At 36.4% G+C, this 20,037-nt stretch overlaps 1 long non-coding RNA gene across 2 annotated transcripts in view; it reads right to left on the bottom strand.

Annotated features, from left to right (window-relative positions):
- LOC144365512 (uncharacterized) overlaps nucleotides 1-20,037 on the bottom strand; it is a 61,297-nt gene that overhangs the window by 33,277 nt on the left and 7,983 nt on the right. The window lies entirely within an intron of this gene.

Genomic DNA, 20,037 nt, shown 5'->3' on the forward strand with positions numbered 1-20,037 from the left:
AGTTCACTTACACCCTCCTCCCTCCCAGGATGGGTGTCTCACTTTTAGTTCCTCTATTGTTTAGGTAACTCACTTTAGTTCTTCTTTGTAACTTCTGTAATTTATCTACCTTTGTTTAACTTAACTGTTAACTACAACTTGTCTCCCACAACTCTCCACTTTGTAAAGATTCCCTCTCCTTTTACTTTCAAACTTATCTCATTGCTATTTTTCTGCAAGATTTCAATAGTATATGTAAAATAGTTCAAATGGTCAGCAAAACGCAATAGGAAGTTTTAACAATGATATCTTTTAAAAATTGTGAAAAAACACAGGCATACAAACAGTAGAAATTGACCAAGGAACACATATCCACAGATCACTCAACTTTTAAAATTCTTAATATTATAACATATTTGCTCCTCTTAAATATTTTTAATCCATTAACACCTAGTATATATTACAGACTTTCTTTTATTTCAATGTTTATTATTATATTATAGCCTCCCTTGTTAACTCAGTACTTACCATTCTATCACAAGATTTTATATTTTGGCATACTTTTGCCTACATAAATATTACATATTAACAATGGCATTTTCAAAACTAAAATGGAAGCCATTGGGAATTGAGAAGCACTAATATTTTTAAATTCTTGGGTTTTTTAAGCTTACTGCAAAGCAAGCAAAAAAAATTTCATGAAGCATGACTCACAAGGCACGAAGTATACTGTAAAGGGGCAAAGAGAATAATTTTGTGGTTTAAGGGGAATTAGGGGACACACCAAAGAAAGGAATTAGGAAAACTGTTTTTAATTCTGCCCCAGGACGGATTTCAGATTGGGCCATCTGTGCAAATAAGTGAAAGGCTGAAGGTAAGGAGGATATTGTCTTTCAGTTTCCTTGTCACACTGATGAGGGAGCCTGAAGGAGACAATCAGGGAATGTGACTCAAGGCTCATCTACAGTGCTTAACTGTGCAGATCACACTTCAGAGAAGAAACACACAGGAAGAAGCAACCAGGATTTGTATACTGACCCCACTTGTAGCTTATGCAGAATGTGTGGTCAGGATAAATAACAGAAGCAGATGGCTTCTTACATTCAAACACTTGGTGAGGGGAGGGGCAATAATCACAAAAGAAAGTGCAAAGGTAGAAGATGGGAGGCAAAGGGAAGGAAGCTCAGTGGCATAAACATATAAACCCAAAGGCATCTATTTTCTTTCTTATTAAATAGACTTTATTTTTGAGGTGGGGGCTGTGCTGGGGATGGAACCCAAGGCCTCACTTGTGCTAGGCAAGCGCTTTACATTGAGCTACATTCCCAGCCAGACTTAAATTTTTTACAAGGGATTTTTTTTTTAAAGTCACTGATAATTCCTATATTGCTGTATAATAATTCTTTTGTTTCTGTATATTCCTTCCCAATTTTATCTGCCCCCCCAACTCCACACACACACACATACACACACACACACACACACACACACACACACACACACGGGGGGTGGGGGGGCGCTGGGGAGTACATATACGATGTTTACTTTGTTTTAATCATAGTGTAATATACAATTTGGTATGCCACACTTAAAATTCAACAGTTTCATTAATATAATTCCATTAATTAGTGAATATTACCATTTGATATTGTATCATATGCCTACAATTATAAATTATACTGCCTATAAGAATAACAAGTATTTTCAGCCTAAATGGGAAGGGGATGACAAGGAAAAAATAGAATATAAAAATTTAAAGGAGAAAATGTAAACACAGAGGATTTGGAAGTTACCTTTAGGAGCCAGTTGATTTGACAGAATTAGTTCTTATTTCTTGTAAATTACTAGAGTATGTTTTAGCTCTACAGAGGTAGGTAGGCAAATCTGTTCATGGGATTTTTTTTTCCCCCTTTAAATCTGAAGACATTTATAAATGATAAAAATGCTAGATGATAATCAAAACACATATGTACCTAGAATAAATTAGGCCCAGAGTCATTCATATATAGGGTGTTAAAGGAAAAAAGGGATGGACGTGATCTGTGCACAAAGACTTATTCTTCAAATTTTTTTTTCTTTTTAAAGATGGGGGTCTTACCATGTTTCCCAGGCTTGTCTTGAAATCATGCACTCAAACCATTCTCCTACCTTAGCCTCCTCAGTAGCTGGAACTGCAGGCATGCACCACCACACCCTGGGAAGACTTGCTTATTAATGGGTTGCCGTTTCTATTATAATTGCAATAATATCCTGTACTTGTATGATGCATTACAGTTTGAAAAGTGCTTTTGTGGCCTATATAATAGAAGGGACCTGAGGCAAGCTTCCAACAGGGCTGCTTCACTACTCAAGAGTGGGCTTGTAATGATGAATAAGTAAATTTCTGTGACTTAATCTCAGTAGCTGGGAAGGGTGCTTCCTGGAATGGTGCAGAAAATAGTCTTTGTCCTAATCAGGGAACCTTTTCAGGTGACATTACTTGGAACTTTCTTCCTGGTAAAGTAAAGGGAATAGGATAAATCCTTTCTTTTTGGATCAGCTTGACCCAGAGACAGTTGAAGAAGGGACAACATTAGAAAGGTTGAAGCAGAGAGCTCCAGCAAGTATATTATTAAACAAAAATGCTCATAAGGGCTAACAAGAGAGCAATGCTAAACATAAACCACCTCTGTTCAGTAAAGACAGAAGCACTTTTCAAAGTGCAAACCTATTTGCAAGTTGCTGAACTGCATGAAGACTTAAAAGTAGGAACAGGGCTACATGAAAGATTACAACTCTGGGCCTCTCGGGTGTTCTCTTTTCCAGGGATCCTGGTGCACGTTGCCAAGTCTCAAAATGGTTGATGCAGGCAAACTATAAGACAAGCATGATAAAGAAAATACAGAGTGGAAAATGAAGATGGAAGTCTTCCAAAATAAGAAAGGAAGGTAGTATTAGAATTCATGTAAAAGGAAAAGTATATATGCATATACAAATATATGTAGTCACGTAACAATAGGAAAATGTTTGTCAGCAGGTAATTTTGTGCAAACATCATAGAATATACTTACACAAACTTAGCTGGTGTATCCTATACACAGATAGGCTATGGAATAGTCACCATCATATACAGCCTATTGTTGACCAAAATGACATTATATAGTTCATGAGTGTATAATGGAGAGTGATCCAAGTTTTAGTTTATGCAAAAGAAATCACCATGCGTATCTACAATGTATAGCAGAAAAAACAACTTCAAGCATTTAAGCATTTGAACCTCTACTAGAGAAGCAGAAACAAGTTACAAAAGCATAGTATTTCATATACATATATGTATACATAAATTTATCTTATATATACATAAATTCACACACATCCATAAACCTGGGTATAGATAACATATCATTAATACATATTTGTGAAATAAATATTTATGTACAAATTAAAAAGATTAATAAAAATAGAAGAATTAGGATAAATTTGAATTGTCAGTAAACTCCATAATTTGTTTCATTTTCACATAATAACTACTTGCTAGAACCAACATGAAGGTCCTAATTAACATCAGTATTTCCCCTGTGTGAAGTCTTCTCTTTTATTCCACAGTTAGAATTGACCACTCCGCCAGAGTACTCCTCCGGAGTACTTTTCATTTTGGATCTTTTTCAGTATCAACCAATATCATGATGTGTTACATTATGTGTTTATCTTTTCCCTTTAGGTATTTTTGTTGTTGTTGTTGTTTATTCTGACAGTACTGGAGATTGAACCCAAGGGCACCCTACCCACTGAGCTAATCCTTCAGCCCTTTTTATATTTTATTTTGAGACAAGTTCTCACAAAGTCACCAAATTGGCCTCGAACTTGCAATCCTCCTGCCTCAACCTCTAGGATTACTGGGATTCTAGAGGTGTGCACCACCACGCCCAGCTCCCATGAGGTGTTGAAGCCCTTAGGATATGGACCATGTTTTACTTATTTTCATTTTTTGGCTTCCAATGCAGTTTTGGCCAATGTAAATACTCAGTATAGCTTCTCTGACACTAATCAGGCCAGTCAGAGAGATTGATTGGCCTGTTGAAGCAACTTATTCCAACCTTGTGACTGTTCTTATAGCTTTGTTCTCTTTTATGCAGAGCATCAATAGCTATCATGGCAAGTTCACTGGGGCTTTCTTTTATTTTCTCCCATAGGGGAATAATTGCCATGTCTTCTGCCAAGACTAAGAAATAAGTTCTTTCTGTTTGCTGTTAAAGAAAAATAATGAGTATTAGAGACCTAAGATTGAGACTGAGTGGAAAAGCTTTATTGCCAAGTGGAGAACCTAGCTCAGAAATAGGTAAAGGTCTAGAAAACACTCTGGAGTGAGGTTTAGAGAAAAGGGTTTTGTTTTTGTTTTCTATAAGCCAAAGCACTCAAAATTCTCTATCCCATATTTTAGGAAAGTAAAATGCCTGAATGATGTTAATTGGCTAGCAATGTTTGGGTTTGCTGTTGCATAATTCTGGGGCTAATTGGGGCCATCTGCTGTGCACAGCTGAGGATAACTTGGAATTTTTGGTGTGCAGGTGACTAGCCCAAGTGTGTTGTCTATTTTATTTTCAGAAGGTTGTCTGGTTTTGGCAGGTGTGGTGGCTGGTCAGAGTTTAGCAGGGCATACAAGGGCGCCAGGGTTCAAGAAGTTCCCATTTCTACATCCATCAAGAAGATATAGTCCAGTCCTTACCTCCTAAACTGTGGGTGACTCTTCTCTTCAACAGTCTTCCTTCTGTGAGACATAAAACTCATTCAATGCCCACTGTAAGACAGGAACTCTCCTGCACCTAGTAACTTTACAAGTGAGGACAAGTAGATGTCATCGTTTACAGAGGACACCACATAGCTATTAAATGATAAATCCAGGGTTTGAATCCAAGCCTTAGTCTGGCTTTTAAAGTGGTTGATAGCCCCTAATGGCCTTCCACAGCTTCAGCCCACAGTTAATCTCCAACTACCAGTGAATGACCAGGACAGCTTTAACGTCGAAGGCCAGATATTTATCACCACTGAAACTTTTTCTAGGTCTTGGGATATTACTCAGCTGAGTAATTTTGGCAGAATCAAGAGAACTGAGCAATAGCATAAAATGCTCTCTAGTTATAAATAGAGAAAGGGGAAAACTAAAGAGAAAACAGTGAAAGGTTGAGAGTATTGAGGTTTTAAGAAACCAATTATCCATGTCAAACATTTTATTGGTTTTGATAGCAGAAAAAGCAGTACATAAAAATCCATAATATAGAAAATTCCTTTTATGGCTAGAATTCACTGAAATTCAAATAAGGTAATGCATCTGAAAGTATTTTTAAAAGTATAAAGTGCTATACAACTGGGAAGGATTATTTGTATAAGAAGAAAGCTTTTACCAGGAAAACTTCAAACATTGCTATTTTTGCCTCTTTGTTAAGGACGAGAGTGGTTTTGAGAGTTATTTCGTATGGAAGAAACAACTCATGTTTATTTTCTCAGTTTGGCAGGATCAGGTAAAGAGCAAAATTAGACTCCAGAAGAGGAAATTCTCTGAGACTATATGAGGCTCCATAATCCTTCATGGAACTCTGTCCAGGAAGGGGCTGAGTAGGTAGCCCTTTTAAGTTTTTTTTTTTTTTTTCTTAGAAAGATATGTGGCAAACATCAAAGCTGTATAATCTAAATCAAACATTAATAGCATGCCTAGAGATTTTGTACTTGTGAAATATTTTTTAGCCCCCCCCCCAAAAAAAAACCAATTTTAATTTCATCTCCTATAGGTATTCAATCTATTTCCATCTTAGTTCTGTCTGCCCTGACAAACCCCTCTCCACATTCTCTCATTTTTTTTTCTCTTACATCATATCTCTCCCTGTACTACTTAGGACAGATGTTTTACTATTCTTTTGTCTAGAACAGTTTCTTTGATTGGTTAAGCTATCTGATCAAATTCCTCCCCTTGGATGTCTGAGCCTTCTTTTATTCTTCCCTTCTCTTTGTTCCCTTACCCCTACCACCTTAGAACTTCAAGTTGCCAGGACATTCCAAATATAGAATATTTTGCTGTTCCTCCCACTAGAGAGCTTAAAACGATTCTAATTATACTGTTTCCCCAGTTACTTCCTCTCCTTTGCAATCTACATGTAGCATGGCACTACAGTTTGCTTGACTCTCCTTTGATCTGTCAGGCCATTTTTGTTTTGTTTTTCTCCCTATGTTGTTTAGGCTAGCCTTGAATTCTTAGGCTCAAGCAATCTTCCTATTTCAGCCTCCTGAGTAGCTAGGACTACAGACATGCATCCTAACACCCAGCTGTCAGGCCATTTTGATGGAACTCTGGCTTACAAGAGTCTGGTTACAAATGGCCTAGCACCACATCTGAAACTGCTACTATAGGCCAAGCAAACTGGACACAGAGCTATAGTTCCAATGGGCTTTGCTATTTCAACAGGGCTAGATTGTTAATTCAATTCTTGGTGGAAAAATAAATTTCAGTTTAATATATGAAAAAAAATGTTGGAAATTAGTAGCAATTAGGGAAATGCTACACTGATATTTCATTTCACACTAGTCAGAATGGCAGTCATCAAGAATATAAACAATAATAACCCAGGCATGGAGGTGCATGCCGGTAATTCAGTGGCTTTCGAGGCTGAGGCAGGAGGATTGCAAGTTCAAGGCCAGACTCAGCAACTAAATGAGACCTTATTTCAAACTAAATAAAAGGACTGGTGATGTAGTTTAGAGGTAAAGCGCCCCTAGCTTCAATCCCCAGTACCAAAAGAGAGAGAGAGAGAGAGAGAGAGAGAGAGAGAGAGAGAAGGAAGGAAGGAAGGAAGGAAGGAAGGAAGGAAAACAAAAAATGCTGGAGAAATGTGGAGAAAAGGAAAACTCCTACACTGCTGGTGGATGGTAAATTAGTACAACCACTATGGAGATCAGTATGAATGTTCCTCAGAAGACTAGGCATAGAATCACCATATGATCCAGCAATTACTCTCCTGGGTCTTATCCTAAAGAATTAAAGTCATCACACTATAGTGATACATGAATGCACATGTGTATAGCAACACAAGTCACAAGAGCTAAACTATGGATCCAGTCTAGGTGCCTATCAATGGATGAACTTATGAAGAAAATGTGGTATAAGTATATACAATGTAGTTATATTCAGTCATAAAGAAAAATGAAATTATGCTATTTTCAGGAAAATGGATGGAACTTGAGATCATTATGTTAAGCAAAATAAGCCAAATTCAAAAGGTCAAGGGTTGTATGTTTTCCCTCATATGTGGAAGCTAAAGAGGAAAAAGGAAAAGAAAGGTGGGGTTGTCTCATGAAAATCAAAGGAGAACAGTAGAAGAGAGGAAAGGGATTTGGAGGTAGGAGGAAGGGAGGGAGATGGAAGTTTTGGAGAGTGACACCGGTCAAATTATATTGTTATATTGTGTGAATGTACAAATATGTAAGAACAAATCCCACCATTATGTACAACTGTAATGTGCCAATTAAAAAATGAGGAAAAAAATTCTGGTTCAGCTGCCTGAAATATTTCCTTCTCTTTTATAAGATTGCAGACTCTGACTTCCCCTTGGACTTGTTCACAAATGGACATTAACATAACCTTATATATTAGCTTGTTTTCACTAGTCCAATGTAGGATTCTCCAAATGAAGTGAGGACTATGCATTTTAACCTCAAACAATTTCTTAGACACTTTCAAGTTTGAGAATTACCTGAGAAGCTGTATTAAGAAAAGAACAGCAAATGTATGTGGCAGGACAGTGTTTTGTACATTAACTATTGTTTTTCTCATCTGTCCTTAGGCTCCTTCCTGTTATTTTTTTCCCCTCCCCTCATTCTCACTATTCCAGTAACTAGTTATTTTCCCTTTATTGCTTTATTGCCTCAAGGAACGAACAAAAGAAGACACAGATTCCTAAATATTTTTTTTTATGTCAAAATAAACTTTGAAACCATAGCAAAGAAGCATCTTAGAAAAGAGTATTTAGAAAACCCAAAATCAAGATTCTGGAATTTAAAGACAATGCCTTGAAGGGACTCAAAGTTTCTGAAGTACAACAGTAAATCAGAGCCAGATTTCTCTCCTTCCTGAGACTAGACAATTGTCTGGATCCAGGAGAGCCTTAGTAGTTTCAGAAAAGATGGTCTATAAAGTAGACCTCCATTGCCTGCAGATAAGAAGCACCTGGGGAGAACCAAGGAACACCTGGGAAGAACCAGGTGTGGGCCAGAGGCACCACCTAAATATTCTGGATTGTGTGGGAAGTGGTGAGGGGAGAAAATCTCAAGTTAATTGATGTCAAGTTTCTATCATGTGGTGGCATTTTAGAAAAAGAAAGTTATGCATTTGCTTTTTTGTGTGTGTGGTACTGGTTACTGAATTCATGGCCTCCCCACCTGTCAGGCAGGTAAATGCTCTATCATGGAGCCACATCCTCAGCCCTGTTCATCAGATTTCCAGAAAGGGTCTACAGTAAATTTTTCAGGCTGACCTTGAACTTGTGATGCTCCTGCCTCAGCTTCCAAAATAGCTGGGATTTCAGGCAGGCACTATGCCATGCCTGGATTAGTGTTTACTTTTATAGTCTGAAATTTACACCTACTACTCAGTGAAATCAGGAACTCTGGGTTCAGGTCAAAAGTCTCTTTGCCAACTGCATGTGTCAGTGGGCAGTCTCAGCTTTTCTCCTCATCATTAAAATGAGGACATTAATATTAGATCAACCACAAGACATAGACTTTTTTTTGTATAAATGGTTTAATATTGGCACTTCACGTGAGTCCACTGATAGTCCATGAGAATAAGGAAAAAATATATATATACTAGCAACTGTTATGAGAATAAGAAAAAAAGAGAATAATAGACTAGCAACTGTCCCTGATATCCATTAAGTGCTTAATAAGTACACAATTTGTAAGAATATAAATATAAGAACTTATTTATACAGTATAAAAATATGGAAACTTTTTTGATTTAGTGGTTAAATAGTATATAGATACTATATACTATATATACAGTATAGTATATAGATCCAAGTTTAAAATATCTGCCCTCTATCATATAGAACCTGAAATGCCTGGAGTTCTCTTTCTTTTTCTCCTTCCTTTTCCCTTTGTCCCTCCCTCTCCATATTCCTCTTCAACTTGAGTTATTTTTAATACATTCTCATGGTTAAAAAAATCAAAATGTGTAAAAAAATAGTAAAAATATCCCATAATAAGGCTATCCTATATCTTCATGGAGTACTATTTCTTATCTATTTTCCTGATATTTAAGTATATTTAAATGTGAGAGTTGTTCCCTAAGTCCTAAAAATAGCTTTTAAAAACCCGTATGTGTGTGTGTGTGTGTGTGTGTGTGGGTGTAAAAAAAGATGTATGAATAAAGATATGTTCCAAGACTGTCAGTTTATGAATAATGAACTGAGACATATAGAAATCCAGTCCCTCTGTCCAAGGTCAGGGTTTGGATATTAATTATACTTATCTAACATTTCTTGAAGTCTCACATCACAAATATGAACTGTAAATGTAAATAACCTATTTTACCAGACAAATAAAGACCCCCCAACACACATTTTTTGTCATATGGGCAATAAAAGTCAGGGTGAAGTATTGTCAATCCTCATTATTTGTGGTTCAGTATTTGTGAATACTCCTGCTCTAAAATTTATTTGTAACTCCCAAATCAATACCTGCAGCACCTTTCAATCTTTTGAGGATATGTGCAGAGTAGGAAAAAATTTGAATTGCTGATCACATGTGTTTATGGCTGAGTTTGAACAAGGGTACAGTCTGCCTCCTTGTTTTAGCCTTCACTGTAGATTAGTGCACTTTTTTGATACTTACAGAAATGCTACATTTTTCAGGTTTTTGTTCTTTTTGATGGTAATTTTGTTGTTTAATGTGGCCCCTAACCATAGTGCTAAGTGCTGTCTAGTGATCCTAACCACTAGAAGGTTTTGATGAGCCTTATGGAAAAAATATGTGTTAGATAAGTTTCATTTAGGCACGAATTACAGTGCTATCAGCTGTGAGTTCAATGTTAATGAATTGATAAAATATTTTAAAAGAAGCATCTGTAAACAGAAACACAGAAAAAAAGACTATGTACTTGCTTAATAAAAATGTGACCAGAAGCTTGCAGGAACCTAACCGTGTATGTTCCTTAGCAGTAAATGGTTCAGTATTTGCTGATTCAGTATTCAAAGTGACTATAGAATATAACTTCCATAAGGAGCTGGGATTGTGGCTCAGCGGCAGAGCGCTCGCCTAGCACGTGTGAGGCCCTGCATTCAATCCCTCAGCACCACATAAGAATGAAATAAAGATATTGTGTCCAACTGCAACTAATCAATATAAAAAAAGTTCAACTACAACTAATCAATATAAAAAAAAGAATATAACTCCCATGAAAAATGACTATGATATAAGATCATAGCACAAGAAGTCAAGTTTTTCAAGTTATGCTTTTCAGTTCTTAGGCCCATTTGATTTAAATTTTTCTTAAAGATGGTAATTGTGTTATCATATTCTACATTCTTGAGATAAAAAAGTTAGATATTGTGTGTAAATATGACTCCTAATTGCATTTCTGAAGGACATGGATCTGAAAGGAAGCTGTTCTTGGTTTGCGTGGTTTCAATAGTTTGCTTATTTAATAGTTTCTGAATCACTTATGAAATAATACTAATGATGTCAGTAGCTACCATGTTTGCATTCCCTTCATGAATATTTGTCTATTTTGTTAGTGTTAAAGAACAGATTTATGTAGTATTTAATAGAGCATTCTGAGTGTACAGGGTGTGGTGACATGCACCTGTAGTCCCAGCTACCCACGAGGCTGAGGCAAGAGGATGGCTTGTGCCCAGAGGCTTGAGACCAGCCTGGGCAACATGGTGAGATTCCATCTCAAAAAAATAAAGAGCAGGGGTTGGGGGTCTTGCTCAGTGGTAGAGTGTGTGCTTCATGTGTGACATTGTGAGTTCAACTTCTAGCTCAAAAAGAGAGAGAGAAAATTATGAGCATAAATCATTATATGATCAATCTGGAACTCAAATTTATTTTGCAATTAAAAGAAAAGGCAGTTTTTATGTTAATTGCAATGACAATCAAGGGTTTCTTAGTAAGTTTTTACTCATAACCCCCAATTTGCTACCATTTATGTTATAGTAAGGAATAAGTATCATTCCTTATGATTTGTTAAAATTCAGATATTTTTAGGAGGGGCGACATATTAAAAATTATGACTTTCATATCATTGTTTTATAGTCTTGTGGATCATTGTATGTCATACATACACAAAGGCAGCTTTGGTCATTTATATCTTAGTGTGAATGAGTACACCATATATTTTCCTGACCATAGATCTGCCAAAGCACATGGTGGAGAAAAGTGGATAGATGGATACGGAAAAAAAAAAAAGGGGTTCAGAAATAGTGAGTTTATTTGTATAAATAGCTGATCATGGACTGAGTTGTGTGTCCTCAAAAGGATGTAATAAAATCCTAACCCCTGTACCTCCAATTGTGACCTTATTTGGAGATGATAGCATATTTACTGAAAAAATCAAGTTAAAAAGAGGTCATTAGGATGGGCATTAATCCAATGTGACTGGCATCCTTATGACAAGGGGATTTTTTAAAAAATATTTTTTATATCTTTATTTTGTTTACTTTTATGTGGTGCTGTGGATCGAACCCAGTGCTTCATGCATGCTAGCCAAGTACTCTACCACTGAGCCACAATCCCAGCCCAAGGGATTTTTTTTTTTTTGAGACAACTTTTCATTAAGATTCCCAGGTTGGTCTCAAAATCCTGGGTTCATGTAATCGTCATGCCTCAGACTCCCAAGTGCTGGGACTACCGGTGCATAATACTGCACCTGAATTTCCTAAGGGGAAATTTGAATTTGTTATGGACACACCCACAGGGAGAATGACAGGTGAAGATAAAAGGAGAGATGGGTGATACAGTGGCAGTCTATGAACACCAAAGATTGCCAGCCAACCTGCAGAAGCTGGGAAAAAAGCATGGAAAGATTGCCCTTCACAGTCCTCGGAGAGTACAGATCCTATCTTGAGTTCAGACCTCTAGGCTCTCAAATTGTCAAACAATAAATTTGTGTTGCTTAAGTCATTAGTTTGTCATACTTTGTTAGAGCAGTCCAAGCAGTCTAACACATAGTCTTGTTAAAGGATAGTTCTATCCCATTTTAACAGTATCAGAAAGGATTGGTAGAGAAATTAGACATGATGAACCAAACTCTGCCCCAGGTAACGAAACAGTACCCTCAATCTTATATAAAGCATAGGTTTTTTTCAAAGCACAGGTCATTCCTGGGCAATCTAGGCCAGTGAAAACTGTCCTGGACTCTTCCTTATAGTAAGCTTAACTTGTTACATGACTTGACTACATTATTTGACTTTTTACATGCCTTTGTGAAAGATCAAGTTAATGCAGAGGGAGCAAGAGAGAATTTCTGGTGGGAAGATAGCAGGCGTCCTAGAGAACCAGCAGTGTGGAATGGATTTTTTTTAACTTATTCTAGTGATGATGACATTTTTCTTTTGTAAAAGCAACTCCACTTGGTACTATTGGGGATCAGTGTGGGCATCATTCTTTGTACATTCTGTTCCATTTCCCATGATTCTTCTATTGAGGGGAGATTGCTAAAGAATGAAGATAAGAAGTAAATGAAAGTGGTTTTAAATAAAATATAAATGGTTCTGTCTTCTTTGTTCTGTTTCCAATGACATGTTCATTAGTAATGGTATCCCTTCACTGAACATTATGGGATACAAGCCTTGCAATTCCTACATTTTGTCATTATGATTATTATTTTGTTCTTTGCCTAAAAACTGGCCAGGTACTCTCACCTAGGTATCTGAGATGGGGTCCTTTCAGAAATCAGAGACTCAGCAGGTGTTCAGTTGAGGGCATTTAATACCAGGAACAAGATACAAAGGTGCTGGAAGAGCTGAAAAGTCAAACTGAGAAAGAAGGGGTCACTTCAGATGACAGCAATAATAGCAAGCCTCTACCACCCATCTATAGGGCTGAAGACATCTGTGAAGCATGATTAACAGAATCCTCAGCCACAAATGCAGAGAGCAAAGTCAGCCTTGTGAAGAAGCTGCCAAAATCAAACTATAGTGTGGAGAGGAATGGGTTGATAGGGATAGGTGAGGGGCATATATTGTTTTCTCCCAAGGTTAACTTTTATCTTTCATTGGCTTGATTCCTTTGGGGTATGGGAAATGTGCTTAGAAAATAGAGCTAGCAGGAATCAACTGTATGCTATATAGACAGCATGAAAAGGGCAAAGCATGAATGAATCTGGAAGCACACAGGCAAATGACCAGGCCATTAAGTTAGTTGGTGTGGTGTTGGGTCAAAGCAGGTCAGAGTAGCCAAAACTAATGGCTAGGCAAGGCCATTGACATGTGGTGGCCATTGCATACAAGGTAGACGTTCATAAGCAGCAGTGAGGTCAATCTATGGCACTAACAGGTACACGTCATAAATTATAAGTAGAGAAGTTTAAAATAGTCTCCTGGAGATAAGAGGAAATGGAAAGCTACAGATTTTCAGGATAATTAAGCTATATCAAAGAAACTGAATGTCAACATACACAGGGAAGTAACAAAGTCAGCAGGCTTTTATATTACTCTTATGTAAAAAATCATAACTAGCCTAAAATGTATGCTGTAGGAATCCAAAAAACATGAGAAATTTTTTTTCTTAGTTTTTGCCAATAATCTTGCCATTTTACACTTCTTTTGTGGGAGGATCTAAACTCCCATATACTGCTTACAAGTAGTAATTTGGAATGGCTGATACTAGCTTACTTACTTGCCACTGCCCTTTCTCATGAGAGGAAATTATAAAGAAAAGTTATAGCTTTTTAAATTTTCTGTTGACTTGAAATCACAATAAATAGGATGTTCTTGTCTGGTACTCAGAGGGCACCTACGTACAAGGAAGTCAAAGATAATGGGGAATAAACAAAGAAGCAATCATTTAATCTATCAACAGAACTGACATATATACAAAGAGTGATTAACTTAAAAATCTGCCTTACATTTTCTTCCCAATATTATTTTATCATTCATGGTATTGACTGCTTTGGTGCTTGTGTAGCACCATGAGAGTAAACTAGATACTTTAGAAGTGATCATAACACTATTTAAAAATAATCTCTCTGGATCCATACAAGCTTATTTGGATAACTGAATTGAAAATTATTCCTCATCTTTAATTAATTCAATTGAAGGTTTTAAAAATAATGTCTTTATTAATCAAGCACTTTTTGGTGAAATCTAAATTAAAACCTATAGGAGATGCCTATTTCACTAATTACACAGGCATCTTGCAGTAATTAATGTTTGGAAGAAATAAATGCATTTTGCTTGCTCTTTTATCTATCACAAAAATGTGCATTTTGGAAAATAATAATGGAAGCATGTAGAATTACAGAAACACAAATTTATATAATTATTGCAAAAAAATAGGCCAAAGAAGTATTCAGATATAATGGGTCTGTTTTAGTTGTAATTATTGAGGCAATTAATAAAATACATTCACTTAAAAATTGTTAATGAGCATTAAATACGTGCAGGCATTAAGAACCATTTAAAACATAGTACCTGGCTTCAGGGAGTTATATAAATTAGAGAGAAACCTAACTGCAGAGTGACTATTGGTAGGGATCCATGAGTATTACAAACCAGAGGTCTTCCCAGGTGAGCCATGGTCAGTAAGTCTCTAGCCTCCAGAGTTCCCAGATCTGAGCCTCCAGATCTTGGCTAGCCCAGTCCCAAACCTCAGCCTTGCCCTATGGCAAGCTCCAACTCAGACCCCCACCTTGAGCTAACACTTTGCTGTTGTACACACAGCCACACCTCTGCTTACAACTCCCAGTTCTCAAGGGCACCCTTTACAAACTAGAATCCAGCCTGCTTCACTTCCCACATCAAAGATCTCATCTAGTCCTGTGGATTTCATTTCTCATTTCTCAGAAATGCCTAAACATTCGCCTCCTCCTTAGGCCCCCTCTCCCCACTGTGATGCAGGAGCTCACCACTTCTGATGTGTTCTATCATATGGTCTCTTATCAGGTCTCTCTATCTCCTGCTTTGACCTGCTCCAATGCAACTTTCCACTGGCAAAAGAATTCTCTTTCCAAAATATGTTATTCTCTTTCCTAGTATGCTATGATGGATCCTTATTGCTCTCTCTCTCTCTCTCTCACACACACACACACACACACACACACACACACACACACGGTGGTTCTCAAACTTGGATGTGCCCAGAATCAATAGGAAAATTTCTTTATGTGATTCTTCCTGAACCAAAATTTCAGAAGTGGGGCCTGGGCAATCTGTATTTTTAACAAGTTCTCCAGATAGCTCTTAACTAGCAGCCTGGTTCTACCTGGAGGACTAGGGTTTTGGAACTACAAGCTGAAGTTCAGATTTAGCACACAGGTTTCATGTGGCTCTTTTGCTGCATATTCCCTATAACATAGTCAGAGTTGTCACTCCTTTCTTAAAGACCCAGGGCTCTTGCCATTCCACGTGTCATTCTTTCCTGAATTGCCTTTCACCTCCTTTCCCATGATGGAAAGCATTCTGTAAGCTGCCTTTTTGAAGCCTTTCCTCATTTCTCAGCAGAGTCATCTCCTTCTTCTAAAGTACTGTAGGAATCCCTGCTCATGGTGTACTTTAGTTTTTACTTGTCTGTTTTCCTTACTGCACTTTGACTTCTTCCAGGGGTGGGGCTGCAAATTACTCATCTCCTTAATCTAAGTGTCCACCCTGTTCCTGAGTCATAACTGGCACATAACAAATAAATGAATGAATAAATGGATAAATGAATGAGCAGAGTGCTAGTTACACTATGATAAAGAATTGGTTGTATATGAGGACATTTCTCTTTATGAGCTGAATAATTACATACCTTCCAATAAAATACTATGAAGTATAACTAGCACAAGCTCATCAACATTTGAGATGACACAAAAATCAAAATACACAAATGCTGCTGGAAAAAAGATAATTACTGCTCTTCCTAGTACTGGATTGATGGACTCATTAAACATTTAGATTAATGCAATGTTTGGCAAATCTCCAATGTTTTTCTTTTGCTTTTGTGTTCATTTATGGGCCAATGATATAATGTAGTACACACATAATACAACATTTTTTTTAAGTCAACCATTTTGTTCTGTACATTTCTTTTTTCTCCTTTGGCAGTATCCTCTTCCTTGGTGTTGGTAATTTGTTTTTTTCTAATGAAGTAAATGGAATTTTTAATAGACTTCTTTTGTTTTTGCTTACCTTATCTTCATTGTTTCTCTTTGGGTATAAACAATTATCTTATTTTTGTGACCTCCCTCCCCTTCTTCTGTACTTGTGGTCCTTTTGGTAGGGCTGGTGGTAAGGGTGGGGCTTATGATCTAAGCTTGTCCAACTAGAGTTAGTTGATCAGGAAGGACATCCCATGCAAGTCAGCCAATGAGGGTTAGTCCCTCCATCATTGTTGGGAGCACTGAGAAAGATATTCTCCTTAATATTCCTAAACATAGGTCTAAGACAACATGCCAGATTTGGTAACATCATTGAATTTAATATTTTCCAGAAGTACTGAGTGAATTTTTCAATGTAAGCTTCTACCTTCTATGAAGCGCTGGAGATATATTTAAGTAGAAATATTTCACTAGTTTGTTGTGAGATCTTAAGTCACTTTTCTGTACTCCAGTCTCCTTATTTGCCAAGACAGGGAACTATTATGTCCCATTTGCAAAATTATTATTCCTTGAAATATTTCAGAATATCTAACTGATATTCTATTAGATCAATTAGCTGCTATTTAAGAATCATCACTCCTTGGACAGAAATATAGTCATGACACAGGCTGTGCATCAGGGGCTAGGCAGGGGAAAGAAAGGTGGAGAAAATTTGATCAACATCATTTTGGATAAATTCAAAGTAATCAAATAATTTTAATTTATCATATTGTCACTAATAGCTTCTTCTATAATTGGGAGAATTGTTCCAGAAACATTAGAACTGCCACAAGTTGTCAAATTATCAAAAGATGAAAATAAATGTGTCAAAAAAAGTTGCACTCACAATCCATTTCTTCTCATCAGATTGGAACTAATTGCACGGTTTTAGATTAAGACTAAACATTCTTCTTTTAGAGAAGACTGAACATTCTTTAAATATGTATTTTGAAGAGAATAGCAATAGCTGAGACAGAAGTGGGAAAAAAGCAATGAATATTTAAAATATTTAAAAATCCAAGCTGCTACAAAAACAGAACTAGTTTTAATAAGATCAACATGTTGTGTCACACTAAACAAAATGAATACATTGGGCCACATTGTAATCTCAAAGAACTAAGAAAGCACTTCTTTTTATGTTTTATTTTGGCCCTGGGATTTGAACCCAGGGGCACTTTACCACTGAGCTACATCTATAGTCCTTTTAATTTTTACTTTGAACAGGGTCTTGCTAAATTGTTGAGGTTGGTCTTGAACTTGCAATTTTCCTGCCTCAGCCTCTAAGTCCCTTTTATTTAAAAAATAATTAAGAGCTGGGCATGGCAGTGCATGCATATAATCCCAGCAATTTGGGAAGCTGAGGCAGGAGGGTTGCAAGTTTAAGGACAGGCTTAGCAGTTTAGTGAGATCCTGTCTCAAAATGAAAAATAAAAAAGTACTGAGAATGTAGCTTAGTGGTAAAGTGCACCTAGGCTCAATTCCCAGTACAAAACTGTAGGGGGAAAAAAATCAAAGAACCATTTCCTGAAATATTCTCTCTCCAAACCAGCAAGTCAAAGTCACCATATTAATGCATCACTTTCAGTTCATCTACAATTAAAGAAAGTCACTGTAATGTACTGTTTGTGTGTTCCCTCTCAAATCTGATTTTCTAGATTTAGATATTAATTTAGATATTAATACTTATTAGTAGTCTACCCCCTGAAACAACACTTGCTTAGAATGAATTATCCTATGTTTATATTATAGCATTTGCATTGACTTTTCAGTCTGTGCAAGTTTTTAGCAATTTCCGATGATACTTCATTAGATCTTTTAAGTTACAAAATTAATATATATTTATTCATTTTAATAAGAAAGACAATGACACCTTATCTGTGCTTCCAGGCAGGAAGAAAGGGTGGAAGTAAAAGCACAATGGCTCTTCGAAGTAAATCAGCCTTCTTTACAGATATATTCTATAGGTTACATCCAGTTACTTATACTTATATCTCATTGGCCATAACTTAACCATGTATCATACCCAGCTATATAGGAGATTTAAGAAATATAGTCTCTTAGCTGGGTACATTGGTACCTAAATAAAATCCCAGCACTAAAGAGAAAGCATAAGTATCATTCTAAACTCTGTAACTGTCTATGCTAAAAAAGATATATGGAATAGATTGTTAACTGCTCCTCAAGATCTAGCCTTGTTTTCTTCTGATTTAAGAGAAGTCCTGAGAGTTACCTGGTCTTAGTAGCACTTGGAACCAAGGATATATTTCTAAATATTCTGATTTTAAAATAATTCTTTATGGTCAAAATCTTTTCTCTTCAACATCAATATTTTTATTTCTACAGGATTTACCAAATGGAATTTCTAATTCTAACATGTTTTTATATTTTAATAAGTCCTGCTGGAAAACTTTCCATGAGGGTATGATAATTTTACACATTAAGCAATGATTGTTTTTTCCATTTTCCCATACACTTATTAGCCTTGGATAGTTTTTCTCTTTGAATACTTTCTTCTGTAACTAAAAAAAAAATCTTTGGATAGTATAAATTTAATTGTTTATGCAACCAAATCTTGTCATTAGTGACTATGGGTTTCTTCTTTTACTTAAATTCTTCTTCACCTTGAGCTTATACAAACATTATAAGGACAGCCTTAGCAGTTTAGTGAGATCCTGTCTCAAAATGAAAAATAAAAAAGGACTGGGAATGTAATTAGTGGTAAAGTGCACCTGGGCTACATTTTCTTCTGACACATTTATAGTTTTATTTTTATTTGATTCATTTATTCAATAAATATTTATTGAATACTTATACTAAATATAAATTCAAATCTCTCCAAATTCTGGTGAGAATATTTTGTAGCTGGGAGAAATAGACAATAAATAAATAAACCAGTAAATAAATAAGACATTTCCCCTAGAGAATTAAAATATGGTGACAGGGGAGAGTAAGGCAGTCTCAGACTGGGTGGCCTGGAAAGGATTCTCTGAGGATGCAATTGACTCAACAATAAGAGATGATGGAGAAGAGGGAGTCCAGGGAGGATATGCAGGTGAGAATCAACTGGTATTGTAAACAGCAGCATAAAGGCATCAAGGAGAAGAGGAGACCCTATATAGACTGCAGAGGGCTTTGCAGGTCACAACAAGGAAAATAGATTTTATTGTACACTGGAAATTTGGTTTCCTATATGAAATGAAATATATTTGTGTGTGTGTGTGTGTGTGTGTGTGTGTCTTTTATTTTCTTTCAAATTGAGTCACATTTTAAGTAACTATTCATTCTTTTAGGAGGGAAGTGACTGGGGTTTTATCCCATAGACTCTCGGCTCATTTCAAACATTATTCAGATATTATCATGCTATAATATATTCAATTGAAATTCAAAATATAGTGAATTTTTTTTATCTTAGTGTCTTAGTCTGTCCAGGCTGCTACAACAAAGTATTTTATTTTATTTTTTATGGTTCTGGGGATTAAACCCAGGGCCTTGTGCATGGGAGGCAAGCACTCTATCAACTGAGCTATATCCCCAGCCCTACAACAAAGTATTATAGACTTACAAAGAAACAAACTACAACAAACAACAGAAATGAATTTCATACAGTTCTGGAGGATGTAAAGTCTAATATCAGAGTGCAGGCAGATTCCATGTCTGGTGAGGTCCTGCTTCCTTACTCATAAATGGCCATCTTCTCATTGTATCTTCACATGATGAAAAGGGCAACGGAGGCTGATGTGGTGGCACATGCCAATAAT

Source organism: Ictidomys tridecemlineatus, chromosome 7, assembly GCF_052094955.1.
Source record: "Ictidomys tridecemlineatus isolate mIctTri1 chromosome 7, mIctTri1.hap1, whole genome shotgun sequence".
NCBI classification, from domain to species: domain Eukaryota; kingdom Metazoa; phylum Chordata; class Mammalia; order Rodentia; family Sciuridae; genus Ictidomys; species Ictidomys tridecemlineatus.